The following is a 28,000-nucleotide window of genomic DNA, read 5'->3' on the forward strand; positions in this document are numbered from 1 at the left end:
AAATACTTGAATGACTTTTGGAGATCATATAGGATATATCACGAGTCAAAATGAGTTAGAAACAAGCCGACGTGTTCTTGCATCTGGGAAGTACCAGCTTTCCTTGGCTTATGTTGTTTTCTTTCATTTGTAATTAAATTATTTGCTCTAAAAGTTGATTGCTATTGACAGAGAGTACTTTTGCTTTACACTGAATGCATTCTTTCCTTTACTTTGTGAGTCAGACATAAAAAATTTACCACTCTGATACTAAGGTGATAAAACCAACGTGCTTAATGTTACCGAGCCTGTATCTTTTAAAGAGCTGCTTCAGCCCCTCTGTATCTGACGCAGAAGCCAAAGTTTCAGGGAAAGCTTCCAGAAAAGACCCTAAATAAAAGGTGTTAATGGGGAACTTTTCATAAGAGGGCCTCAATGCATTGAAAGACAGCAGTGCATAAAATCCATCTCGCTCTGGTAGATGCAGAATACTGTATTCAAAGCTCCTAAGTGACCAAGGAGCCCATGACCTATTAGCTGAGCATTTGAAACTGTTATCCAGCTTTACTGCCAAAATGTAGGGCATTCATTTTCCTGGATCACTGAGCTAAATGATTTTTCTTAGCTCAGACCTAGGGGCAGGAACACGGGCTCTTGACTCCCAGTCCAGCGCTCTAAATATTTCTCCTTTGTTAGGAAGACAAGGGCTGCAGACAAATTCACACAAGCCCTTGACACAAGAGCATGTGTGTGGGGGGGAGGTATTCACACTGCCAGATATTCCATATTTAATTCAATTAAGGAGTTAGTGTCTATTTCTAGTCAATGGGGATTTAAGGACACATTCCTCAGATGTGCTCTGAATTCCCCCCTGGAGAAGCGCTTCCTGCTCCTACTCCGGTACTGAGGTGTCTAAAACCTTAGCCATATTCTCTGAGCGCATAAATCAGCCTTGGACAGTGTGTTCCAGTCTTGCTCCACTTCTCTGGTGAGATTATCTGTGCCTGAGCAAGCTAGTTCATTGACAGCTCTTGCCGAAGGATTACTTGCAGATGCAGATCCTTCTGTTTTCACTATGACATCTGCTAAAAGGCAAACATTGGAGGCTGGCACCAAGCTCTCAGTGCTTAAGGAGCTCTCAGAAGTGTAGCTAGGCTAGACTGTCCCTTTCATGCAAGGAAATCACCGGTGTTGTAATTCTGTTCCAGCTGGGTGGTGGGGAGGAGCCCAGAGGAGGCTCAGATTTGTATTGACTGGGGCTGGGAAGGAGCAAAGTGAGTGTCTGCAGAGGAGCTCTGTGGTGAGTGTGCTGAGCTGCCTGTGCCCTTTCTAGATAGGGGTTGTGCACCTTGAGGTTGTATATTTGGAGGCTAACTTTTGGCTAGTAGGGTGTTCGCTCATTGCTTATCTTTATTTCTCTTCATTTGAAAGACAAGTTTGCATGTAGGGATGTAAAGTGGCATCTTTTTGCAAAGCTGAGCGTTGCCTCTCATGTTCAGTGTTTCTTTCTGAAGGTTTGAGCTTTCTGCCCAGGCTCTGCAGAAGGTTTGATTCTTTGCCTGGCTCACGGCTTTCAGGAAGGTGTTAACCATGAGCACAGTGCTTCCCTCTGATCTCTGGCTTTGCTGAAACCTGACATCAGCAGAGGTGCTGCAGTCATGCTGCTCAGCTGTGTGCCCTTTCTGTGCCACTTGATGCTAATGCGGATCTAATTAACTTGACTTCAGGGAGATGCTGTGGTGGGTGCTGTTCCTGTGGGGTTTTGTTGTACTGGGTAGGAGATTGCACAACCCGACTGGCAGCAGCTGACTCATCCTGAGGCTCTTCTGTGGCTGTGCCCTGGATATGTACAGAGCAGCCCTTTGAGGTTCTGCATCACCTACACCAAGGCCCTGCAGTTACTTTTCCAAGCAAGACTTTTTAGGATGAAAGGTATTTTTTTCCCTTCGCCTCTCCCACTCCCCCCACCCCCTGCCCTTCCAAGAAATTAAACTTTTCCATGAAGAAGGAAAATCCTTCTTCAGAAGGTCTGGTTTGCAGCTCTTAAATTTTTTATATCTGTTCACATAACAACTGAGCCATTCCTCTGTATTGTCTGCTTCATTGTACCTGGTACTCAGGGGCGCCAAATCTGTCTTACGTTAAACTCTAGTCCTTGTATTATTTTAACTTAGGTGGTTCATTTCTAGTGGCAGGTGTAACAAATCTGTGTTTCTGTGCCAGGTCTGGCCTCTGGTTCGCGATGATCCTGACCTGGACAGGATCAGAATCTTCTTTCCTTCCATATGGTTGGTGCTACCCCTTCCTAGGCTGTGAGAACCAATCATTCCTTGTGTTCATCTCAAAGTGACCCTCCTGAGGATCACCAGACAGCAGCCACTGCGGCAGCGCCGCGCCGTGACATTGATAAACCACAACATATTGTTTAACATATTGTTCCCAGTCCAACATATTGTTCGCATTCATCATGGAAGCAATCAGTACAGAGCATTTTATTGCAAACCTGTTTCCTGGTGCTCATCATTAGGTCATTAACCTTAACAATGTCAACATGTTCTCAGTATGCAGTTTAATTGCAGAGCAGTACAGAGCCCTTGTATAGCCTGTACCACATAGTTTAAGAGCACCATGCAGTTTAAGAGCAATAGAAATGGCATGGATGCTAAATAAAGCCAAGCCTGGACAGGAGATGCAATTTAAAGAAGAAAGTAGCTGTATTTTTGGGGACCAAAGGAATTTATCAGCAGAAACATAATTTCCTGTGAATACCTGTGCCCAGGTGAAGGTTTTCAATTTATGGCATCAAATTCCTGCTACTGTTTTTGTAGATCTTTCCCCATGGTACCTGTGCCAATTCCAACAAAAAGAGATGGGCAGTCCTGTGACTTTTGCTGTTCTAACTGCAAACACTGATACTGGCAAGGGTTTCCTCTGAAAGTGCTTGTTAAAGGACAAAGCTTGTGTCTTCTGGAGCCAGTTGCTCCTAGGCTATGTGATAGCAAGAGAGAAATTCAGTAAACAACTTGGTTATGGAGGAGACTGGTAGGAGCAAGTGAATTCTTCAGGAAAACTTCTGGTTTGTGTACTAAACTTTGGGGGAAGATCTCTTTTCTTAAGACTCACTTAGTTACAAAGTATTGTTTCCCTATATGAACTCTTTGTTATCATGGAGATTATCAGGACACCACCACCTTTGTTAGTGTAGATGGTCAAACTCTTCAGAGGAAGGTCTGTCTTTTCACATGTGCTTATAAATAGCCTCATACAACTGGGGCTAGGTCTTGTCAGTGACATTTAGATCTTCTCTTAATGCTACCGAATGCTGATAACTTGTGGTTTGAGTGTTAAGGTTAAAATTTAAAGTATCTGTGGGATGTCGGCTTCCATTTCTTGTTGATTTTTATTGGCAGTTAGGTAGATGTGAACATTTCAGCCTCAAGTTCTGCTGGGTTTTGATTGCCCTGCAGCAGTATGTAGGTGGTGTCTAATTAACTGCTGTGCGTATAGCTGGGAAAGCATCACTGTCTTCAGTGCTCCAGCTGAAACCACAAATTGCTCATCACTCCAAGGCTCTGTTTGCTGTGCTACAGGAAAAGGAAAGATGTGGCAGGTCTTTCAGGATGGGTGGTATCTCCACTGCAATGCTTCCATTCTTCTTCCCTTGCTGCTTCCTTTCCTAGAAGACTCAAGCCCATTTTCCTACCAGCCTGGTCTACTTCTGCTGTCTCATATTTTTGTACTTTAGCATGGAGCACAACACTGCCTTGACAGGAAAGTCTGATTGACACCCTGTTTCTTCCCCATTACAAAATAAACTAATTTATTTAGCTTTGCACAGTATTCTGCACAAAGCAGGTATTGATCCATGCAGACCATTGACTGGGTAATCGATATCCCCCAGTTTGGGGAAAATAAATAAATAAATGGGCAGAAAATGATGGATGAGAATCCCATTGAGTGCTTTTTGAACTGATGCTGTGTTCTGATCACTCAGCTGGGCGTGTTTTGTAGCCACAAACTTAACATGAAAGCTTTCAGATTCTCAACTTCCAGTTAACCCAGTTGTTAGATGGTACTGAATGATACTAATCTAGTGGTGCTTTTCAGTCTGACTCTTACATCCAGTTCAAGGCAATAGCTTGTGAAGAGGGAGAGGCTTCCCCTTCTTCCACTGTGGTATTTGTAAAGTGTAATCAAGCTTAGTGGTTTGACATTTGTGTGTGTCTGAGCCTGTCTCCATGGATCAGTCAGAGCTGGGTTGGAGGGCAAGAGGAAAGACTTCATCAGCAGAAGAGCACTGGAGTGCTTCAGTCCTGAAATCCAGGGCAGCTGCTACCTTAATCTTTCTCTGAATTCACTGAGCATCTCACACAGAGCATGTTCAACCCCTACAGTATAGCATAAGTGGAAGGCAAGTGGGGTGTGAGCTTTCTGTGTGGTTTCTGCATGGGGAAGCACACAGCTGTAGGGCTTTGTGAATAATGCACTGTGGTTACAGATCAGGAATCTCCCTTTTGGCTTGTAGATGCCAGAACTGGGAATCTTCCTCCAGATACCTGTTGTCCCATCCCATCCTGTGTTCTTTGCTGACCAGATCTGGTCCCAGAGCAGACCTGGCTGGTCCTTCCTCACCCTGAACACTGGGATCTGAAAGCCTCTGGAAGAGAGTGGGAGCCACTCCAACTGACAGTGCAGTGAGTTCTTTTCATCCTCAGCCCACTTTTCTACACCTGTGGGATACTAAGACTTTTAAGGGAGCCAAATACCATTATTTAAATGAATAATTGAAAGGCCAGGTAACCAGTTAACAATCTTATTACCAATCTAAGCTGGCCTAAGCTTTCTCTGGAGCAGCAGACACATAGAAGCAGTGGTCCTCTGTAATATATGCAGGTCTTCCAGATGATGAAGTGCAGTTCAGATGCAGTTTAGAGCAAATGAGACCAGAACAGGAGAGGTGGAGAGGAGGGACAGTTGTATTGATCAGGCTGCGTAGCCTGCTGAAATGACGCTCTGCTTATTCAGGGAGGTGACCTTATTTCCAAAGCCAGTGGAATAGCAGGAGTTTGGAAAACTCCATTTGATGGAGAGGAAATCAGGCCATGCTTTCAAAGCAAATGTGTTTTTTCTCTCCCCACCCATTGAATGTAGTTTCTTGAATAGACTTTAGCTGTCATTTCCTGAATGCTCAGGGAGCAGCTGGCCTGAGATTTTCTATGTATTAACAGGGATCAAATAGGATGAGTGTAGCTGTGGCATAGCTGGGGGGAGAGAGAAAGGGCATGAACATGCCACATGCTGTGGAGAGGACACCAACCTCCTTGTCCTCCTTAGCCAGTCCATGCATTCCTCAAACCATGCCTGATGGATGCCCCAGAAGTGCTGCGTAAGAGAGGTGTGTGTTTGCCTGCAAGGTGAGAGATCAGGAGTGTGCAGAGCCAGGATGTTACCTCACTTGTAGAGGATCGTCTCCCTGATAAGGTCCATGTATGGAGCATCAGCTACAATGAGGCTGTTTTCTGTAAGATCTACTACTCTTTCTAGATTAACTGTTTCCTCTCATAAGAACTTGTGGTGTACTTGGCAGAACTGCTCTGGTTTTTGCATTAATTCTTATTTGGATCCTTTGAGATGGATCTTTTAGGCTCTCAGAAATCCTTTGTCTCTTTGTTGTAATTAAACAACTCTCAGTGGTCAGAGTAGATCTGTGAGCATGAGGAAGCCTGTCAAATCAATACAAATCATTGCCAGACATAAGCTTAGCAAGCCTGACCAGGAAGTACAAAGGCACCCTCTGTCATTTAAAGAAATAAACAGGAGGCAGAGAACTTAATTCTGCTCAATCAGCTGCTAAGCCTGGCCTGACAACCAGCCTTCAGAGACACCTTCCCCTGGCTCCAGTGGTTAGCTGAATCAGCACTTCTCCCTTTTCCCTGTGAGAAGCCATGTGCATCAGCAGAGGAGTAGAAAGGATGGACACACTGCCGTGCTGAAGCAATCTTGGCTTGAAGGCACAGTGTAAAAGCAGTCTGGGTACTTGCAACTGCCCGATGGGAAGGCAGCTGCTGGAGTTGAAGACTGAATCCTGGCAAAGGCATGAGTGTGTTTGAACCGATGTCAGCTGCCCAGGATTGATGTTTTGAAAGAAAATAGCAGTAATAAGTGAAATGTGTTGGCCAACTACGATAAAAAAAAAATGGATCTGGAGGGAGATGGAAGTTGAGAAGGTGAATGGAGGAAATGGCAAGGCAGAAATCAAAGACTCAGGTTCTGTTCTGTTTTGCCTCTAGCTCCTTCCCTGCCCTTGGCCAAGGTGATCTAGCTGAATAAATGTTTGTGAGTTCAGGAAACAAAGGACTGATTTTAGGCACTGTATTCTAGATACTGACATCTCAAAATGAAGTTCTTCACCATTCAGATCTTCCAAAAGAAAGCATGTTCTTAGCGTCGTCCTAAACTTCCTTATCCTGACGTGGTGATAACCCTTTCTGACAACGGACTTTCCACCAAGCTATGCCCAGTATATTCTTATAATGAGAAAGACTAAAACCTCCGCTTCAGTTAAGTCCTGGGGCCACCTATTTAATCTCTTTTAGAGGGACCATAGTGGACTCCTGATGAGCATCATCATTCCTACGTACAGGCATTGTAGGGAATCTGATAGCTTATTTATTCTGGGTGCCTCGTCATGCCTAGCTGTGTGCTGAGACAGCTACACAAAGTCTCATGGTACTGGAATTGTGGGTGGGTATCAGATCTCATTCAGTTTGTCCATCTCGGACACTCGACCTGATCCCACTTCAGGGTGGCTGATTGCATAGACCTGGAATTAGCTGGTGTATCTGCACATTACAGGTACAGGAGGAGCACAGCTGGCCGTTTTGATTTGTATATGTTTATGTAAATGCCTCATAAAACATTCCCCATTGGGACAAGCTGGAGTCACGCATCATAAAAGATCAGTTCCTGTAATGGCTTCTTTACAACTGCACTTGCCAGGGTAGTGAGAAAAATAGGCCTGTGCTTATAGGAAATTAATTTCTGCCCCTTCAGTGATCAGCCCTGAGCAAGCAAAAGAGCTGAGTGATCCCAGTTGCTTCACTCTGGCAGAGAGCTGCTGTTCGGAGCCCTCTGCAGTGTAATCCGGTGGGGCTGGTTAATCAGAATCCTTAAAGCAGCGAGGTCCCACTCCAGCCAGCCCTGTGCTCGTGCAGCCAGCCCTTCCTCAGCAAAGTGCTAAATCACACCCTTAATTTTACACCTGTGCCGGGCTCCATACAGGACTGGATTCGAGGAAGTGTGCACATCTTTTGCTGAAGAAGAATGTGGTTTTGCCTTTGGGCTTAAATTAGCATACAAAGAATGAAACGCCTTACAAGGCAGATCAGCAAGGTTATTTAAAACATAAAACAACCCAAGCATGACAGGGCCTACCAAGGGAGGAAGACTCCTTAGTGCCAGTAGATGGTGCTCTGCCAGCTCCCTTTAGGGGGGAAGCCCACACTGAGCCCGGTTCTGTGCAGCACCCCAAAATCCCCATGCCTGAGTGCTGCTCCCACTGCAGGGGAGGGCTTCGTGACTTTGCTGGGAGCGAACCTAGGGGAGCTTTGCAGAGAGCAGTTGGATTTTGTAGGAGTCTTTAGCTGAGTCTTGGCCTTCAGGTAAGACTCTTCTAGCAAGAACATAAGTCACTTCTGAATTATATGGATGAGCCAAACCTGAGCTGTCTAATTCTGTAGGGCTTCTTAGGAGGAGTAGATGGAATCCTTGTTTAAACTGAAGCCAGCGGGGAGGTTGTCTATGAACTCATTCAACATAGGTTTTCTCCTGAAATCTCTTGTAAAACAGGATTGATAATTTTCAATTATTGTAAGATTATGGCAGAGTGGATGATGTTGCTGCAATGAGCCGATCCACCTTCAGGACAAATGCTGCTTCTGCTCCAGCCGACAGCACTGCTCCCATGATTTGGTGCTCCGGGATGCACTTCTGCAGCTGGGGTGGCCTGGTTATGTGCGTATGAGACCTGCTTTGCAACAGCAGCAAAACCCTGTGTAGTTCCTGCCAATGCAAGCATGGCTTGAATCTCTCCCTTTGTAGCCACAGATTAATTCTGGAGGAGATAAAGAGCAGTAGATATGGGCAGCTGTTCAAATTAAGTGTTTTGTCTATGTGTATCCACCCCACCGTGTGTGTTAAATCCGGCCCTGGCTGTTGCAGCTCATCTAACCCAGTCAATGAAAGAGAAGTCTCCTCTCTTGCACGTCCCCCTGAAAATTTGAGGAGTTTCCCTGACAGAGTGATGCATAGTTATGGGCTCAGTAAAAGGTAGAATGATTTATGGCTTACACACTGTAAATCAATAAAAAGAATCACAGACATTGACAGCACGTTCACAGCCCATTTCTTTAAATGGAAGGCACTTTTCTATCCTTCCCATTTCAGACCGGTTGGCACATGGGGAGGTTTTTGCCACTAACAAGTGCTAGGAGGATCTTTATAAAGCTTGTAAAACCTACATCTTATGTAATGCTTCTCCTTATATACCCTTTCTTGCTGTATTATCATTTCCAGTCATAGAAAGTACCAAGTTCTCCACCCTGGCTCATGTGATTACCTTCTCCTGTGGAGTATATGAACAAAACACATTTAAAATCTGCTGGGTTATAAACTCCTCCAGACCAGTTCGCTAACATCTGACTTTCCAGCCTTGGTGTAAATCCTAATTAAACTGTGTTTGGTTGGTGTGACTGTCAGTGTGAGGTAGTGTGTGCTGAGAGCCCTGGGAGCAGTGGGAAGGGGTAAGTCAGGGCATCTCCCTTGACCAGTGAAGCTGTAGTCCACCCTGTGAGGTTGGACTCTGGATGGATCTCAAAGGGAAAGGGGTGCTGTTAAGTGAGCCTCATGCAGAGCTGTGTTACCAGGGTGCTGCTCCCCAGCCCTGGTACCCATGTCAAGGTGAGCAGCCGTGGGGCTTGGGGCTGTGCAGGCCAACTTGCCAACAGGGGATGGTGGGGATGGGGAGCCTGGGTGCCAGCCAAGTCCAACTTCCTTTATTTACATATAGATACCAGTCCTGGAACATGTTAAACTGCTTTGTTGAAATGAGCCATAAATGGGCTATAAAAGTTAGACATTTAAGTCTGGAGAAGCATTAAGAGACTCTTCAGTGGTGTATGGGTTATAAATAGTCCACAGCCCAGCCACACTTCAACAAATGCCTGGTTACTGGCTGCTCTGAAAGAGCCCTCTCAAAATACTCTCCAAGGGCGGGCATGTAAATAAACAGGAGAATTGCGCAGGGCTTCTTCAGCCAGGTTGTTAAGGCTTGTCTAAGCTTTCAGCAGCAGTCAACAAGGTGTTAAAAGTTACAGCCTAAAAAAGGATGTGTTTTAGAAAATCAGATTTTTCATTAAAGCTTCCATTTGCCTTTAAAGGCAACACCTATTACAGGTGTGCTTATCCATTGGGAACACAGCCTGTGCTTAGATATTCCTTGGGTAAGCTGGAGACTTCCCTGAGTCAGGCCAAAATTGACATTTTAGCAGCTAGAGGCACTTCAATGTCTCTGTTGTTTCTTTTGATGAGAGAACAGGATACATGCTTTGCACAGTTGGCATTATCTATGGGACTGCAGCCCTGCATACTGCAACCAACACCTCATCATGGTGTGCAGAAGTAAATGAACAAGCAGCAGTGATTCTAATTACCGTATGCTAATTGGGCTGCATTCAGGCTTCATTGATGATGCTATTATGCTGCAAGAAAACAATGGCAGCATATGTACTTACCTTGCTCTGCTTATCCTATGATTATTCTCTGTTAGTACAGAAACATACCGGAAGTATCAGCCTGCACACAAATTAGTCTGTGAAATGGACCACTGGAAGTTCAGCCCTTGAGCACATTCATTCTCTCTTGTTTTGCATCAAATGCAATATCGGGGATGCCACAGCGGCTCAAAGCACTTTTATCTTGTATTGAGCTTTGGTTGTAATAGCATTTGCAGTCTTGTGTTTCCTCTCAAGAAAACACTTTTGTATTCCTTCTCAATCCGTCCTGATGTCCTTATCTGATAGGATCTCCAACGTGAAGTTGCGCCGTGGTCTAGAAACCACACAGCCTGTGGAAGCGTCACCGGTGCAACGTGCATCTGGCAGCACTCCTGTGCCAGTGCTGCCAATTAGCTCTACACTAAATGTGGTGAGGGACAGGAGTACATGCTGTGCTCATTACTCACTGACTGCTGCTTTGGTAACATGAACATAACTTTCTTTTTCCTGTAAACTGGACCCAGACATTTGCATATTGTTTTTTTACAGTAGCGTGTAATATGCTGAAAGCTCATTACACCATCATCAGTGCTCATTCCAGTGTGATATATTCTGTTTGTCTAGCTGGCTGGTTTGCTACCATATGCATTTATTGAAGCTGGCTGAGTATCTTGCTCACTGATGTTTTGCTTATTTATTCAAGAGCAAGTTCATCAAAATTCAGCCGAGCTCTGTGTCCTCACTGTATAGAAATCTAATCCAGTGTCTTGAACACACCCATTGCAATAGCAACTGAATGCAAAATTCAGTGTGATCCAGAAACTGAATGCAAACTTAATAAGAGCAAGGGAGAAAGTCTGCTTCCCACAGATCCATCCAAGCTATTCTTCTGCAGTGCTTTAATGGCCTCTGAGAGGTGAAGGCACCGGTTTTCGCTTTAAGGCACCAACTTTGCCTGGTAACTCAAACTAAACTCAGCGCCAAGTCCTTAGGGAATTCCAGCAGGTGCCTGTCTCAGGGCCCATCAACTAGTAAAGTGGTCATGATGTCATGTTCAATATTGTGGTCTCATCGGGGAGACTGATTTGTGTTGCATTAAGCAAGACAGGGTTGCTAATCTCCACTGAGGTTTACATGGGAAAATTTAAAGCCTATTCCAGTATATTAAATGAGGCTGAAAAGCTCCGATCAATAATTTCCCTTGTATGAAAAATAAGAGATGAAAATGATGGTAGATTGATTGAAAATACTTAATGCCAGATACCAGCTGATGGAAATACCTTGTAAATAGCATTTTGTACAGTTGCCAATGAATTAGTCTAAATTGTGAGGGTGGTTGAAATGTATTTTATAATGTTCCTCTCCACTTTAGTGGCCATTTACAGAATTTAGAAGAATATGAAATCCCCAAAGAGTAAGTGAGCAGCCAGCAAAACACCAAGTAGCTACCGGTGGTAGTTTGCAAATGAGTTCTTGGAGTACTTTATAAGACAAAAAGGCAGAGTTCTTTACAAGCAGGAAGAATCAGTGCTAGTAGTGTTTTAAATTCGGAAATGTGTTTTATAAGTACCTCTTTTTTTCATCAGCCCTCTCTTTTGCATGGAGATGATGATCCTTGATGTGGAAAGTGGAATGGATGGGGTTGTTTTAAAGCTAATTTGGTAATAAAAGAACACTGGCTTCTCTGAGCAGCCCTACGCTCAGCTGGGGAGTTGTGTAGGACTGTGTTGTATCTCATCACACTGATTTCTGCAGGGAATTAGGGGATTTGTGTTGCTTAGCTGGCTCACTGGAGTGGATGGTGACCCTGGGCAGTGGTGTAGCGGCTCCTGGGGACAGCCGGAGCTCACAGCTAGAAGAGACCTCAGGGTTGAGAGCAGTCACGTAGTCCATTGCAGCCTGTGTCTCCCTGTCTGTTCAGAAGAGCTCTGCAGCCCTCCTTCCCTTCTCTCTGAAGTATTTTCTGGTTCCCAGTTGCTCTGGGAGTTGTCCCAGGGCTGTTTCCACCAGTGAGCTCTGCAAATTTGGGCCTTACCTACTCTGAGAACTTTATCTTCATAATGAATTTAGTGGGAAAGTCTCTCCTTCAAAGTCCTCTTGGATGGAGCTGGTGTTTTTAACAAATCATTTTAGGTGCACTCACACCTCCCTGTTTCATGATCATATAATCTGGAGGAAAAGACCAAGTGCAGCTACTGATGTTATATCAGGAATTGCTAATGATGAATTTTGTCCTTTATCTTACTGTGTTTTATTGGAATAGGAAGAAAATGCAACCAAGGAGGGGCTGTGGAGTGTTCACAGGGTTATGCTGATCACCAGTGCCAAAGAAGTGCTAGAGAAGTCATATCTTCTTGTGAGTAGCAGGAAAACAACTTCTTTTTTCCTGGTGATTCAGTCTGCTAATTAGTTTCCAATAGTCAGGCCACAGGATTTCTGCAGGAAATAGGTATTTCTATTTATACATTGTTGTTCTGTCAAGTACCAAGTTTCAATTTGTGGCCTTGAAGATTTTCATTTCCTCCTTGTCGGGTGAATTTTAACTAAACTGTGTTCCATCAACACTGTACGGGCTGCTGCCAGAGCTGCTCTCAGTGCCTCAGTCTTGGTCTTCGGAGGGAAGAGGGGAGCTGGAACAGGGCTGACCCCCTCAGAGACCCCTTGCTACCTAGAAGTGATCATAAGCAATAGTCCTTTCATTACTTGTTGCCTTTCTCTCTGCTCTCAGAGCTGGTCATGCCAGCCTCTGTGGCCAGGACATGCTGTGGTTGCATTCTCCCAGTTCCTGTTGTGTGAGACCTGTTTGTGTCCTGTTTGTGAGACCAAGGCTCAGCTCTTAGTCTGCCTGTCCTACCAGAGACCTGTTACAGCCTGACAATCAGCAAAATCCATATAAGCCCCTGAAGGACTGGCCTTTGCTCTCCACAGGTGATGTCTAACCTTGTTCATATTGATGAAGATGCCTGTGACAAGCAGCTTTAGCTTGAATCTCGGGTCTTTGGTTAGAAAAACACAGTCTCCCTCAAATAATATGAGATTCCCAGAGCCACAGGCTGAAAAGACTTGACTTTCGTACCTCCTGGGTCCTGATGAAGCAGTAGCCTTTCTCTCATGGACTTGGATGCGGCTACACATATGTTTCTTTGGGGCCTCATTCTTCTGCTAGATGTCTTTGAAATCAGCTGTGGGGTTCAAAATGTACCTGAGCAAGAAGGAGCATATCCATGTGTTCCTGAGGCAGACAAACTGGGAGAGGACTTTGGTTCTTTAACAGCAGACTCAAAAAGAAAAAGGACTCAGAGGCTTAAAAAAACCCCAAGTTCTGCCACCAGAAGGCAGCAACTAAGGATGGGGTTGACTGATGCATCCATAAGATTTCCCTTTTTCTCCATATTGTCAGGTTTGGGGGCCAAGTCAAAGATACAAATAATTGTCAGAATGGGGCTTACAATCAGAATCTATATTTTAAATCCTTTCCAGGTTTGGGCTGTTGTGGGCTTTTAATTTTAATTCATTATAAATGAGTGGCAAGATCTTATCCCATGTTGATGATGTAAAATGCAGAATCCAAAGAGGATATTTCCTCAAAGATCTCATTTTGAGTTAAAAAACACAGTAAGGTTCTGCGTAATTCCTCCATATGTTTTCTTGATATAGGAAACTTGAAATGGAAGTGAAGTGTATTTTCTCCCTGGCACTGTTTGCCATGTTTCAAAATCCTGTTTGGTATTTGCAACTGCACACTTAAAATAGGCTCTTTGTGTTGGTTGATCATTTTTCTTGGAGGTTATTAAGGGTAATGAAGGATTGTGGAATGCGTTTCTGAAAGCTAGGTGCTCTGTAGGAGCTTTTGAAATATTTATGAATGTTTCTACATGTTCCTTGCAGAGGAGAAGCAGGTGAGGATTAATGTACATCACTTGGGGCATCTGGCCTGACCAAACATATTTAGCTCATCCGAACACTGAGCTGCATCCGTCGTGTTTCCCAGGACTTGGGATCTCGATTCAGAGTTCACTGACATCGCTTGCCCAGCAGTGAAGGATGGGACTTGGATGGGACCGCCAGAGCGTTGTTGGCTCCACAGACAGCCCTGGGATGGTGAACATTGCTGTTGCTGCTCTTGGAAAGCTCGGTGGTGTCCTTGAAAATAAAACCCTGTGTGACTTTACAAGCCATGCAGTGGGAATGCAGCAGGAGAGGTGGAAGAGGGTGTTTCTATAGGTATCAAGCGAGGACCTGCTTAAAGGCAATGAACATCTGCACTGCTTCCCAGCACTGGGAGGAAATATGTGGGTAACTGCAGATGGTACTGTCACGGATGGAGAAAGGGGGGCAAAAGCAGGAGGAATAAGAGATCTGCTTCTCTGCCACTGCTCTAAACAGCAGATGAATAATAAGTAAATCAGCCCATAGCATTCCCCCTGACACTGTCCTCAGATGACCTGTTGGTGCTAATCCCCCTCAGCACTGAGTCACGTGCAAAGCAAAAACAGCCCCAAACCTCTGAGCAGGAGATTTTAAACTTACTCTGTGGAGTAGGAAACTTCTCACAGGGCTGGTTTATAGATTGTAACAAATAATGCCAGGCCCCGGGCTGAATGCTAAGGCTGCAGTTTGAATCTGCTGCTAATTCATAAACATCACAAGCAGTTGATTTCAGCAGAACCCCTTGATTTAATTACACTCTTGTATACAATGGGGACCTTGCATTTTCCTATATGTAATGAATATTAAGCTGATAGCCCTGTAATTTCCTGTGCCAGGCTTGCTCTCATTTTTTGCATATTGATACCACATTTGGTTTGTTATTTTCCAATTTTCCAGTCTTCTAGACTTGTGCTCAGCGAGTTCTCCATAGTAATTGCTGTTGGCACACACATTTCTTTCCTCAAATCTGCTCTAACACCCTGGAATGAATTTTGTCTCATCCTAGAGATTTGCTTGGGGTTGGATTTCTTTTATTTATTCATTGCCTTTAACTCAGTAACCCTGGAATCCTGCAGGACACTGGATATAATTTCATATTCCCCAGTTTTAATTTCCTCCTTTATCCCAGGCAGCCCCCCTTACTTTCCATGTGCGCATGTGGATGGATTTTATCTGACCCTATGACTTTCTGCTGTTCATAAGCCACTTTCCAGTGGTGTTTCCTCAGAAACTCCTATTCAGATCTAACACCAAAAGGGATTTAAGTGGGACAGCATCAAAAGAAAGGCTGATGCTAAATCTTCCTGGCCTCTTGGTGCTTTTAGTGTTTGTTCAATTTACTCTTTCTCTCTGTCTTTGAGGTTGTTCATCTGGGTGCATCCTACCTTGCCTGGTATAGGGATAGCTCTCTTCCTTTGCGAGATTTAGTCATTGGAAGAGGTGCAGGTGAGGTCTGAGTGTGAGGTTGCTTTTGATTTGAGTGCTTTTGTAGGACTAGTGGGGAATTAAAGCAATAAAGATGTTGACAACATACTGGAATTTTTATTTGAACTAGAAAACAGATCTTCCCTAAGTGTTGATCATACAAGATGCGTCAGCTCAGTGTCTGTGACTGCTATCCCTACCCTGCTGCACTGGAGTGGTGGGGAGACACGCTTGGCCCTGGAAGGGTCAGCGTTTGATGCCTTCGACTGTCATTGCTCTTAGAAATTGCAGCAAAGAGAAGGGAGAAAGGAAAAGAGAAAAGCATTAACTGAATTCTCTCCGTTTCCCCAATAACTATGTGGAAGTTGGCTTTCTCAAATGTGCCCTAAGGAGAGCACCCACTTACTGAAGCCTTTGAGTTCATGGTTTGTGTTTGAAGAAGTCAAATAGGCAGTTTCCTGTGGTAGTGCCAGGGAGGCTGTGCACACTGCTGGAGCCCCTGGCTAGTCACACTTCTGCGTCTGTCTCTGGGATCACAGAATCATAGAATGCTTTAAGTTTGAAGGGACCTTAAAGCTCATCCAGTTCCAACCCCTTGCCACGGGCAGGGACACCTTCCACTAGAGCAGCTTGCTCCAAGCCCCTGTGTCCAACCTGGCCTTGAACACTGCCAGGGATGGGGCAGCCACAGCTTCTCTGGGCAGACAGAGAATCTGAAGTTGTATGAAGGCCATATTCTTTCTCAGGACGTAGCATATAATAATCTCATGTTCTTGTATTCTTCACCCATCCCTCAGAGGCTGACTCTGCAGCTCCACCTGTTTTAACCAGTATATTTTGTGCACTAGATTTTCAGTCTTTGAAACCTCTTTCCAGTTTGATGGTCATTGTAGTGCCCAGGACGAGCAGCCAGGGCTTGAGGCAGGGACTGGTGTGGATGAAGCAGTCACATTGATGGTGGTGTTACCATGTGATAATGCAGATTTGTCAGTTTTTCTCAGAAATGAGTCTTGGTGAACCAGAGTCTAGATCAAAGACACTGCAGTAGGAATTCTGCTTATGTTGTCACCTCTTTCTGCAGAGTAACCTACTTCCTGGTGTTACCTGGTGTAATCAGAAGCAATCTCTGCAATTAGGAGCCCGAGAGACATCTTTGGATGGGAAAACTGTCAGGTTACTGGCTCTCCCAGTTGAGCTTTATTTTCCTTAGTGCTCTCAAGGTCTGTTAGTTCCCTTCAAGAGACAGTTTGTACTCACAGGCTCAGCAATTATTGATGCCTTCCTTTGTCAGACAAACAGAGTGTGTGAGCATGTGTGTTTCACTCACAAGGTACATACCACTGCCCTAAATGCATCATTGAGCATCTTAAAATTAGAAGCAAGCACAACATTCCTCACTGAAAGACCTGGTTTTTTTTTTTCAGAGCAGAGTTAATTGCACCAACTCCTCATCCATGTGTATAAGAAAGGAAAATGTCCTATTTTCCTGGTGTGGATTGCTCTTCTTCCTGTCGAGAGGGCTGATCAGGAGGGGCATGTGTGTGTTCAGTTCTTGTGTGATCGTCCTGAGGGCTTAGCAGGGAGCTTAGAGCTGAGCACATGCTAGAGTGCCTTTGGTGAGCTAGGATGAGCTGAAACATGTGCTTGAGGGCTTTGCTCCCTGTGACCCAAGTGGCTGCGTTCACCTGCTCTTGGGACAAAAGCATCTGAAAGAGCTGTTGGAGTGCACATTGGAATGTTGACATGGTCCTGGTGGACAAGAGTCTGTAGATGCAGTGACTCAGTAACTTGTACACCTTGTCTGTCTTCCCAGAATAAAACTTGAGATCTGAGTTGCTGTAGGGGGCAAATTGCCTTCAACTAAGCTCTGATTTTAATCACAGAGGAAAACTGTGCTGCTCCTTTTACCAGGCTTGTATTCAGGTGAGGACTCCAGTCCACAGAGCTGCTGGTTTGAGACTTTCACCTGTGTGAAATTCACTTTGGAAGAGTAATATCATTAAAAAGGGAAGCTGGCTGGCTCTCCTAAATTAAGCAATTACTCTTAGACACAGCCCTCTCTGTGAAGTAGTTGGAAGTTCATCCTCAGGCTGAGATGGAAGGTGGTTTAACAAGATGTTTTACAAAGTGTAGGTGGATAAATTTCTGAAGCATATCTGTATAAACCTGCTGTAAAGGCTGCACAGAGGTTAAGCAGATAGATAACTGTAGAAGCTGAGTAATCACACTATTACTCTCTATAATCTGGCTGGAAGGCATATTTTTCTACAGAGCAACGATACGGAAGATATTTGTGTGTAGTGATTACAGCAGCAGAAATCAATTGCACACAGCAAATAATTTGTTAGCACAGGGATGCACATTATATCATCAATAAGGGGATTAGTTTGTTGAACTATAATGAGGGTGAGAAGAAAGCAAACGTCACACTGGTATAACTAGTCCAGTCGTAATATTGGCAACAAATACACCCAGTATACATACATCCCTCTGAAGATGAATATGGTCTTGTGAGGTTTCCTTATTATACACTAGCTCTATACATTCTTTGCATCTTCAGTGTGTGCCACAAGTATCTGCTCATTAGCTCCTTACAAATAATACTTAACCTGATTTTAAAGAACACAGACAAGTACAGTGCTACACTTACCACTACAAAGAAAAGACGATCACCATGAGGTCACCTCATCTATTCAGATACCTTCCGTTAAAATGCAGGTAGGGCAATTGGTTTCTTTTTTCTGTTCCTGAGGAGCCCTGTTTTCTTGGATTAGATATTCCCAAAGGCAGGCATGGTCCCTTACCCTCTGCTTGGATGGGGCTCTGGAGGTGCTAATCTCAGCTGAGCTCCTCGTACATGAATCCTACTCCCTCATTGCACGTACGTGGTGCTGCGACAGTCACAAATCATGGTGGATGAGAAGCCTCCCCAACACCTGTGCTGTGGGTTGCTTTAATTATCCTCACTGCAGAGTAGATCTTCCAAGTGTGCTGCTGATGGCGCATCTTCAAGGTCACCTGAAGAGAGCACGACTGCTTGGCTAAGAAACAGATGTTAGGCTCTGCCTCCTTTCCCAGCTCCTCATCAGCCACATGTCCCCACACCTCTTCCGAGCTGCAGGACTAAAATCCCTCCTTGAAACCCTCCAAAAGGTGTATTTAACCCTTTCCAGTCTTCCTGGTGTAGAGCATCTGGCTGGTGTGTGTGACTCCTTTACACGTAAGGCAGGGTGTGATGTCTTCTCTTAAGAGTCCCTTTTGTTCTCAGCAGGCACCAAGGCAAGGGCTACCTCCAGCATGATGCTCTGCAGGAACTGGTAGTGCTGAAGGCTGAGGTTTGTCTTGCTACCAGTCCTATATATTAGGTAGGAATGAGTTTTGCCTTACTCCATGTTTGAGTATAAGTTTAAAATGACCACTTTGGAGGAGAGCCAGGAAACGAGGAGGCAGCTGAAAAGGCAAGTTGTGCATCAGCAGGGGAAAATAATCCCTCACGATTCCTGCAGGTAACTTGAAGTCTCAAAGCATGGGATTAATGTTATATAAATAAGGTATAAACAAACTCAATGGCAATAGAATGCACAAATCCTTTAGCCCTCTTACAAATCAAACCTTTTCTGGAAGGATTCAATTATTTCTGAGATCTCACCTTAGCTGCGGATTAACTGACACCAGAGAGCAGGAAACCCTTTATATTTGAAGCTCTGTATATACTTGCTGGGCTTATTTTTGCCGCGAATGGTATGAGAAAGATGCAAGGCATTAATACATTAGCTGGCAGGGTTACCATGAGGCCCACTCAGGTTTTATGGTCCCATTGGATTCTCTGGAGCAACTGGAGGTTGTAGTTTCTTGGCAAGGAAAAAAGGGGAATATGACACATCCTGGGATGTTTTGCTAGCTGAGAGAGTAGCGAAGAATCTCACGTTGTCTTGTGTGGAGATGTTGTCTGCAATCTAGTTAATTATACTCAGGGTCAGTCAGTATTGCCAGTTCCTTGGTCCTTTGCTGTGATGGCTGAAGCAAAAAGCCCATTTGTCAAAGGTATTTTCGGAACTGTTCTGCTTCCCATGTCTTGCCCCGTGCTCCCCGCATCGTGGACATGTCAAAACCTGAGGACTACTTCCCCCAGTGGCAGAGAGTGTGTCTTCCATGGGGTGGGAAGGCAGGAGAGTGGCAAGAGTAAAGTCTCTGACCTAAATACAGAATCATAGAATAGTTAGGGTTGGAAAGGACCTTAAGATCATCCGGTTCCAACCCCACTGCTCTGGGCAGTGACACCTCACACTATACCATGCCATCCAAGGCTTCATCCACCAGGGGACACCACCAGGGAATATAAGGAAAGAAGGGGAAAATCACAGCTGAGTTACTACTGAAAACAGAAACACATGTAAATCCTACCTCAGCTGCTGTATTCTGGGTAGCTTCCAGACGTTTAATTGGCTAAGACGATATATAGCACTGTCACTGTCTGCTGGGGACCCATATAAATCGTCAGTGATGGTTTCTTTTGCCATTTCATGTAGCCATGCCTCGTGGCTTGAGCCATTACAGAAAGGAAGCAAAATACAACTCATCCTGTCAAGAGCTGCTCTGTATTGTAATTGCAGTATCTATAAGGAGTGTCAGGGTTGGATTATTGGAGATGTCAGAAACAAAATGAGAGAGATTAAACAGCCACAAAGAGCTGCAAAATGAGGAGGTAATTGCACTTCATGAGAGAGCAAAGATAACACTGGGCATGTAGATCTCAGCCAGCGCTGTGTGGAGCTGGAAATGCAGGCTTCGTGTCCCCATGTCTCTGAGCATGCTCTGGGAGCACGTTTTGATGCCTGGCCTGGAGGAGCCAAGTGCTCAATGAGCACAGCCTTGATGAACCTCTCTTGCAGGGAGGAGTACAGAAGGAAGATGAGGTCTGCTGCATCACAAATGCACTTTAGCAGCAGTGTATATCCCAGCCTTTTAAATTAAGAAGACAGCTCCCTGCTGAATACAAAAGCAGGGAAGACACGTAAGTGATTCTGCATGAAAGGTTTGGACAGGCAGAACATCTCCAGATGTAATGGCAAGTGTGCTGCCTGGTATACCATGCTACATCCTCAGCATCAGGCCAGTCCTGGGCTGACCCATCGCCTTCATCAACCTCTCAGATTCTGCCCCAGGAGAGCCAACCTGAGCTAACCCAGGGTTGGTAGGAAGCATGAGATCTTTGAGGAGGGAGACAGAGAATGAGGTTTTTGCTTTGCAAATGCCAGCTACCATCCTGCAACAGCACTCAGGCAGCAGGAGAGCTCTGGGCATTATTCATGTGCAGTTGCTTCTCCTTACTGAAAGTCCCTGGCTGCAGCAGGGCTTCTGAACGGTGCTCTACTGACACTGGACAGATGTATTTGTTTTCTGCATTGTGTCTGCATGGCACTTTGGGGAATCCCTAGGCTGGCTGCATGGCAAGGCTCACTGCCTGCATGGCCAGTGTATGTCTGCAGTTACTTACCTATTGTAAGGACCCATTTAGTGTCCCTTTATAACTGATGGAGAAAAACAAGCCCCTCCAGGGTGCTGTTTGCCCAAGATGGGTTGAACTGCCCCGTGAGGCTTCTTTGGGCTCTGCTGACTGATCCTGCCAATTCCTATGTGAATAGTCTGCTATCCCTTTAAGGAGCTGCTCCCAGGACCACTTTCTAAGAGGTACATAGACTTACTCTTCACCCTGTCTGAGATAAATCACTTTTTCCGTTTAGTGTTGTTATCGTGTTTTATTGTGATACTTGAGTTCTTGACCATTAGTGTCCAATGAAACTGCTTGTGTGGTGCAGCAGCAAGGCTAAGGGGTGTCTTACATGGCATCATGTTTATTGTCCAGAAGGAGGTGGGAGTAGCCTGCAGGTCAGGTGAACACAGCAGTTCAGGTGCTTGATAATCGCTGAAATCGAATTTCCTGTAGGAAGCCAGGGACTGTGTGACAGCCTGAAAGTCAAACAGAGAACAGAGCAAAGAAAAGTCATGCTCCTTCCTGCCGAGAGTTAGCAGGGGTCAGCATGGCCTAGTCTCTATATGGGCTGGATTCCTTCTTGGCCACATCTCACACATCTGTACTGCCAAGCCAAAGATATGAACTTCAGTGTCTCACTTCTCATGGAGCACAAGTGTAAGAGTTGGGAGTGCAGCTAAGGGCCATTTCTAGCAGCCTACCATCTTTTATCTCTCTGAAAGTAGAAGAGGATGTGCACTGTCTTTATGAAATGCAATGGTGTGGTTGGTTGGGGTTTTTTTCTCCCCAACAAGCTTTGATAGAGAATCTCATCAGGTGAGATTATTTACTGGCAGTTAGTTGGAATCTACTTGGGTCGGTAACTTGCTTTTTGTGGTGTCTGTTTAACTGTTAACTTGAATAGAGGTTACCTCCCCTGGCATGAGTGGAATGGGGTAACTGAGGATCTAGCCCAGTTAGTCTAAGTGGTATGGGTTCTCCTTTGCATCACTATTCAAATCCTGTAGAGCTGAGCTTTGTGGGAGAGAAGGAATTTGGCCACATGCCTTTCGTGTGTTGCCAGTTTGAATGAATTAATATTTGATATACATAGGTAGCACTACCAAGTCAACTGGAGTGGACAAAGGTTAAATGTGTTGTGCAGGCAATTATCCATTAGTATAAAAGCTCCTTGGTATAATACTTACACATTGAAGTACAAAAAAAAAAACCTGACATGATGATAGCTTTTGCAACACTGTATAATTCATACCTTATAGCTCTGCTTTTCATGTTTAATATTTCAGAAATAATGGAACAGATTCCATCAGGAAATGCAACATGTGAAATGAGTGTGTATAAACAAGCACTTAACTGAAGTGGAGGTCCCCATTGCTTGCTGTGAATCTCTTCCTAACTTTATAAATGTCCTGGGATATTTGATGCAAGAAAGTCTTTGAAATGCTATCCCTGAGATGGCCAGTTGGTAGAAGTCTCTGCAGCTCACAGAGGGAGGTGAAATCATATCCCCATGAGAGCCAGGGACAGAGTTCCCCTGCACTGCTGTGAGAGCAGGATTTCTCCTGAAACCTCTAGTGCCAGGTTGTCAGTGATGTCTGTTTTCTGTCTAGAAAATCCAGTGTACAGTTGAAAGCATTCCAAATCCACCTTAGAGCTGTGGGCTTGTGTCCTTGTCACCTTGAGAACCACTATTAAAGCTTTTGAGTAGTCAGAACAGTCCAGGAGGTCCAGCTTTATGAAGAAGGAAGCCAAGAAAGGCTTGCTAAGGCCAGTTCACCAGATCACCTGGGACCCCATGTGTGTATCCTACCCCAGTGCCATGGTACAGTAATGGCTGTTGTCATGTCATGAGTTTACAAGTGTTTCTCAGTACAGCTCAGTTCCTGAAGTTATCTGAGCACATCAGACTATCAGATTTCACTTTTTCCTGTGAAAGTGGTAGTTTGCATAAATCAAATTGCAAGTAGTAAAACCTTAAGGGTCAGGAAGCACCAGGAAAATGCTGTAATTCTGGGAAGGTCTATTGAAATCCTGCTTGCTCTTCAGACTAGTTTCATGACTGTTGGGGGCTGTGTGGCTTGGTAATGCTGCAATCAGAAATTGTGGACTCTGAGGCACATTTTCACACCTCTGTGAGATTAAAAACAGGGGTAGTGTAAGTGAGAATTAGCTTTTCCAGGCTCTAAAAGCTCTCAGTATGTTTGCGGGTCTATCTATGATCTTCCATAATCTGCGGAAAGTTAAAGACCCTGACAAAATACCCATTGAAATCAATGAGTTGTTTTGCACACCTCTCGGGCACTGGATGAGATCCAGCCTAAGTACCCAATCTACATTTTCATGAGTCATTGCAATGTACCAAGACAGGTATAATTTTCAGTTTCAGTGTGAATTTTGCTACCTCCACTCTGGCTCTAGCCTGGTCAATCTACATTTCCATTATGGACAAGCTTGATTTTACATCTCTATGGCACATTGCTCAAATTATATGCACACGCAGTAGTCATAAACCATTTTCCAATGACTCAGGCCTTGATATTAAAGCATGTATGGTTCATGCATCTGCTTTATTGTAAATCTGCTGGTGCTTCCACGCAGGCTGCTCAAGAAGCAGGAAAGACACAGCAACATCTGTTTAGAGTTTTAAGCAGCTTGTTAGATGAATTCAGCACCTGGGTTTCCTGTGGTGAATCAGCCATGCTCTCCTTGCTATATATGAGAAACTCAGCAATACAATTCTCATAGGGATCTGTGCTCTCTCAGCTCATGGGGATTGCTCAGGGTAATTTCTGCTGGTGCCGGTGGGAGCTGCCTGTGCAAAACCTCCAAAAATAAACAGGGAAATAAGCACTCCAAGAGGGAAAGTTTCCTCTGCTAAATGCCAATAAACCAGATTCTATCTGTGGAACTGAGCCAGTGGAGAGCCTCGCCCTTTAATTTTAAGTATTATGGTTTCTATCAGCAGCCCGGGGTGTATCTGCAGCTGCATTCCAAGTGTGCCGTGGGGTCCAGCTCAGGCTGCATGAATCAGTGCGTCTCTGTGGGCACTGTGGCGCGATGCTGGCCTGTGACGGGGAGCTGCTCACAAGATACTCAATAGGATTGTGGTGCTGCTTACACACAGGTTGTGGTGTTTTCCCCATCTTACTGCCATCCCAGCTACCTCCATGATAGTACCCACTAACGTGCTGTAGTTCTGAATAAACACCATATCTGGTTAGAAAGTTTCAGTCCTCAGTTTTCTTCCCAAGCCCTTTTCTCTCCTTCCCCACAGCTGGGAAGGACCTCTTAAGTTTTGGTGGCCATTACACAGCCAAGTGGAAATCTTATTTGGTGGGAGCTTCTCCCATCCTCTGAAACCAGTATGAGGGGCTCAGCTCAGGAAAGGAGATGGAAAGCAGCTGCATGGGGACAGGTTACTCCTGTTTTGACAGTCCTCTCTTTTCTGCCAGTGTATGTTAGACACGAGTCAATGTTAAGGGCTAATTTGCCACAGCAAGGAGATTCTCCATTTAAGTAGATTCATTTTTAACCTACCCTGGGATGCCAGGAGCACATCCTTTCTGCCTGCTGAAAGGGTTTGGTGTACATGGAACAGAGGAAACAGGCTTGTGAGACAAGCTGTTGGGTTGCAATAACGTGTTTTGCTCCTTGGTGTCTCCAGGGTCAGACTTTCTAAACAGTGTGCTAATGCACTTGTGTCACCACTACAGAACCAGAATAATTTTGGCTGCACTTAAAGCACACTTTACCCCCCACCTAAAGCCAGCATACAGCAAACTGGCTTATGGCCCAGAGCATATGGAATTACCAGGAACCCCCAGTTTTGGTCCTTTCAGGGCTGAAGCCCTTGGATCCTTTCGGGCTCATCCCTTCCAGAAGCACCAGCATCTGGGGAGAAACAGGGCTGCTGCCGTCGGTTGCCTTCCCACGCTCTGTGAACAGCAAAGGCCTGCGGTAACCTGGACGTACTGTGTTTCGTCTCATGTAGTGACAATGATCACTGAGCTATTTCTCTCTTTTCTGAGTGATTTTGATTATTATGTATAACAGCACATGGTCTCCAGCGGATAAAAGCCTCTAATTCTATTTTATCCAACTCGGAGAGCAGTCTCAGCAACTGACTGTTGCCTGTATTATTCAGTAGCAGCTATGGCTTGTATTACTGCATATGATATGAAGGACTTTCTAATAAATATTTAGTGTTCCTTTAATCTGCCTGTTCTTATACCATGTTCTCCAGATAGATAATCCCCTACTCCACCATGTACTATTTAATAATTCTTTTTCTGTCAGTCTGTTCTCTGTCCTACAGGCACAAGTGCCCACCTGCCCTGGGACACGCTTTCCATCAGTCTCTTCCTGAGCAGTCTTCAAAGTCTTGGGTTTCTGTGACTGTATCATGAAAAGGAAGAACATTTATTGCTTGTGTGAATTTGTGAGTAACAGTGAAGTGGCTTGTGTTGAATATCCTGGCCAGTTTGGTGCACAATACTGATTTTCATCGAGGTCTGGTGCAGCAGGCACTAGCACAGGGTTGGTGATGTTTCTGGTGTGCTGCTGACTGGTTTATCTGGTCCTAGTTGGTTTGTGCCTCTTCTTTCTTCTCAGCCATTGCATGGGTGGATTATAGCCCTTCAGGGAAGGGGCTCTTATAGGTGGGACCATGAGCTTTGGGCAGCAGGGATCTTTGGTGTCCTGTTCTCCAAGGGTCTGTTGTTGACAGGGCACTTTGCAAGGGCTGAGCAGAAATAAGTAGAGCTGGGAGCTGGGGGTATTTTGTGGCAGGGACTAGGGGAGAGGGGCCAAGGCTCATGTACACCACTGTGATGATCTGGCTGTGATGACTTGAGCACTGCTTCCAGTCCTGTGCTCCTGCACAGCAGTTTCTTCCAAGCACCCACCAACAGCTCCCTCTGAGCAACACATTAGGGACCAGAAGATATGTCCAGACCATGATGGTTAACATGCCGCTAAAGCACTGTATGTTAATAGACCTTTTCCCTCTCTGAGTCCACATATAACCATTGGTTTTCCAATATCTGTGGCAGTGAGGTCAATGTTCAGAATAATCCAGGGCTTTCGCACTTGTGTTTTCTTTGGAGCAAAGACCACATGAAGGTGGTCATAATTCAGGATGTGGAGTTTTCTGGAGTACTCTCCCCCAGGGCCTGACTTGCAAAGTCAGACATCCTCATCTGCTACTGTAAACTGGGGCTGTTGACCCGCAAGAAACAGAGCACAAAGTGGGTGTCATGATGAAAGGAACAATGAAAGAACGTAACTTGAGCAGCAGCGTATCTTGAAATCTAACTTAAGAATCTAACTTAAGAAACTAACTGAAGAAACTAATTTAAGCATGGTACTGTTCCAGAAATGAATGGTACCATGCTTCACTGCAGCAAAGTTACTTATACTGCAAGTCATGGTTTCTTATAACTAACTATCCTACAAAGCTTACCAATGAAATCATGCCAGTATTTCTTGAAGCAGGTAATAATGCTGAACCAAAGATGACATGAAAAGAGTTCTGATCATCTATTAATAGTGCAGCAGTCCTATTTTGAAAAGATCCCCAAATTCGTGTGTGGTGGCATTAAACGCTAACGTCCTTAAAGAACACTTAGTGCACCTTAGTAGTATCTATTATAGTATATGGGATTTTAATTGCTTTATTATAAAAGAAAGCAATATTCACCCTTTTATGAATTTTGATTTAATGACTTTAGCACATTCATTATTAGTTCATTATGGTTCTGTGGAATTGAGGCCTCCTGAGTTAAAAGGATGTCCCCACACTAAGCTGGCCTCAATTAAAATGTAATCATATTGTGGTTAATCTCAAGGACTTGCTCTGTGAGTGCAGGGGTATAAGAGAGAGGGAGGCGGTGGGGGGCACGAGGAGGAAACACGACTGCAGAGCGGCAGGATTTGCAGTGGTGAAAAGCTGGAGTTGTCCTGGGCTATAATCTGAAATTGCTTTCTTAGCCTGACCCATAATCCTAGATGCTTAAAGCCACAGCCAGAACTTCTTGAAATAAATAAAACACCACTCATTTTAGCAATAGAGGAAAGTTCTGTTTATGACACTTTGACCAGTTCCTCATCAAGGCCTTGAGCCAGCAAGGGTCTTCGACAAAAGATCCGCTGACAGTCCCACAGGTATCAGTGAGACTTGGAGGGGACTGGAGGTAGGTTCGTGCACAACCTCACTACTGGTCTGGGGCCCATATGTGTGTGCAGATGGGAAGAAGAGGGAAGCCCCTTGCAGAGGAAAGTGCCAGGGTTCAAAATGCTACAGGAAATAGTGAAATGAGTGGAATAGCAGTAATTCGGGGGAAGGATACCTGTATAATGACCAGTTCTGCTTCTGTCCCTATGTTGCTTAGGTTGGACATACAAGCAAGCCCTCTCCTATTGAGCCTTACACTTCTATGTCTGACCACAGGACCATGTTAAGAGAACCAGCAAGTTGTGATGATCTGGAAAAAGATGAGAAACTCAGCTCACAAGTAATTTGGTTGAAATATTAGCTCTTTGATGTTTTGCCATACTGAACAATAAAATAACTCTTCCAGAACACTCCAAACAGAGCTATTTTGGGATTACTTTTCTCCTTTAGCTTTTATCCTGTGGTTTTCCTGTATCTTCTTTTTATCTCCCAAATCTCATTGAAAATGCCTCAAGCTCTCATCCACTACGTGTGAAGTTTCAAGATCCCTTCAAGCTTAGATCCTGGGTATAAATAAGAGTTCTTGTTAGTAAAGCTGGAGTGCTTTGCAATGACTGTTTGGAAGGCTTGATGTTTTGGAGTTTGGGTTTTTTTGACTCTACAGTGATGCCAAACCTGGAATCCATGAGACCCAAAACTGAAGAGAAAGGGGAGAGGCCAGATTCCCATGTGTTGCAAAGGAAGTGTTTGTAATGGAGGGTCATGGAGGATTTCCCCAGTAGCTCTCTATTTAGAAAAAGAGATCCTCAGCGAGTAGAGAATTGAGCAGAGTCTTCAATTTCAGTTCCTGATTTGATGTAATTTGAGCTAAATAAATAAGTAAAAGGAAAGAAAACCTAATCCCCAAAGAAACGAATCCTGCTCTCATGTAGTGTCCTTGTTAATGTTCATTGAACATGTCAAAGAAAGCAAATTTTAGACTCTAAAGATGTTTGCTTTTGAAAGAGTAGAAAATCATTCAAGTCTAAAAGGTTAGCTCTCAGAAACAGCCCTCACCAGATTTTGTGCCATATTGTTTAATTATTATGATAGATAATTACTATGGGAATATCAGTAATGCCAGGAATGTCAATATTTCATAAAGCTTTTCTAGATTACAGGAATACATTGGAAAGTGTTGTATTTCATGAAGTAACAAAAGCTGTTTGGGGAAAATGATGGCTTCTA

At 44.5% G+C, this 28,000-nt stretch overlaps 2 long non-coding RNA genes across 2 annotated transcripts in view; both read left to right on the top strand.

The window, feature by feature from the left end:
• The first annotated feature begins 1,207 nt into the window (after positions 1-1,207).
• LOC136022064 (uncharacterized) overlaps positions 1,208-28,000 on the top strand; it is a 43,380-nt gene continuing 16,587 nt past the window's right edge. Inside the window, exon 1 of the long non-coding RNA XR_010615997.1 lies at positions 1,208-1,279. This is a non-coding gene — a long non-coding RNA (uncharacterized LOC136022064). The remainder of the gene's footprint in view (positions 1,280-28,000) is intronic.
• LOC136022063 (uncharacterized) lies at positions 1,734-27,103 on the top strand. Its single transcript, XR_010615996.1, has 3 exons — positions 1,734-1,911; positions 24,898-25,039; positions 26,991-27,103. It is a non-coding gene; the product is annotated as an uncharacterized LOC136022063 (long non-coding RNA).

Source organism: Lathamus discolor, chromosome 14 (assembly GCF_037157495.1).
Source record: "Lathamus discolor isolate bLatDis1 chromosome 14, bLatDis1.hap1, whole genome shotgun sequence".
Taxonomy (NCBI): domain Eukaryota; kingdom Metazoa; phylum Chordata; class Aves; order Psittaciformes; family Psittacidae; genus Lathamus; species Lathamus discolor.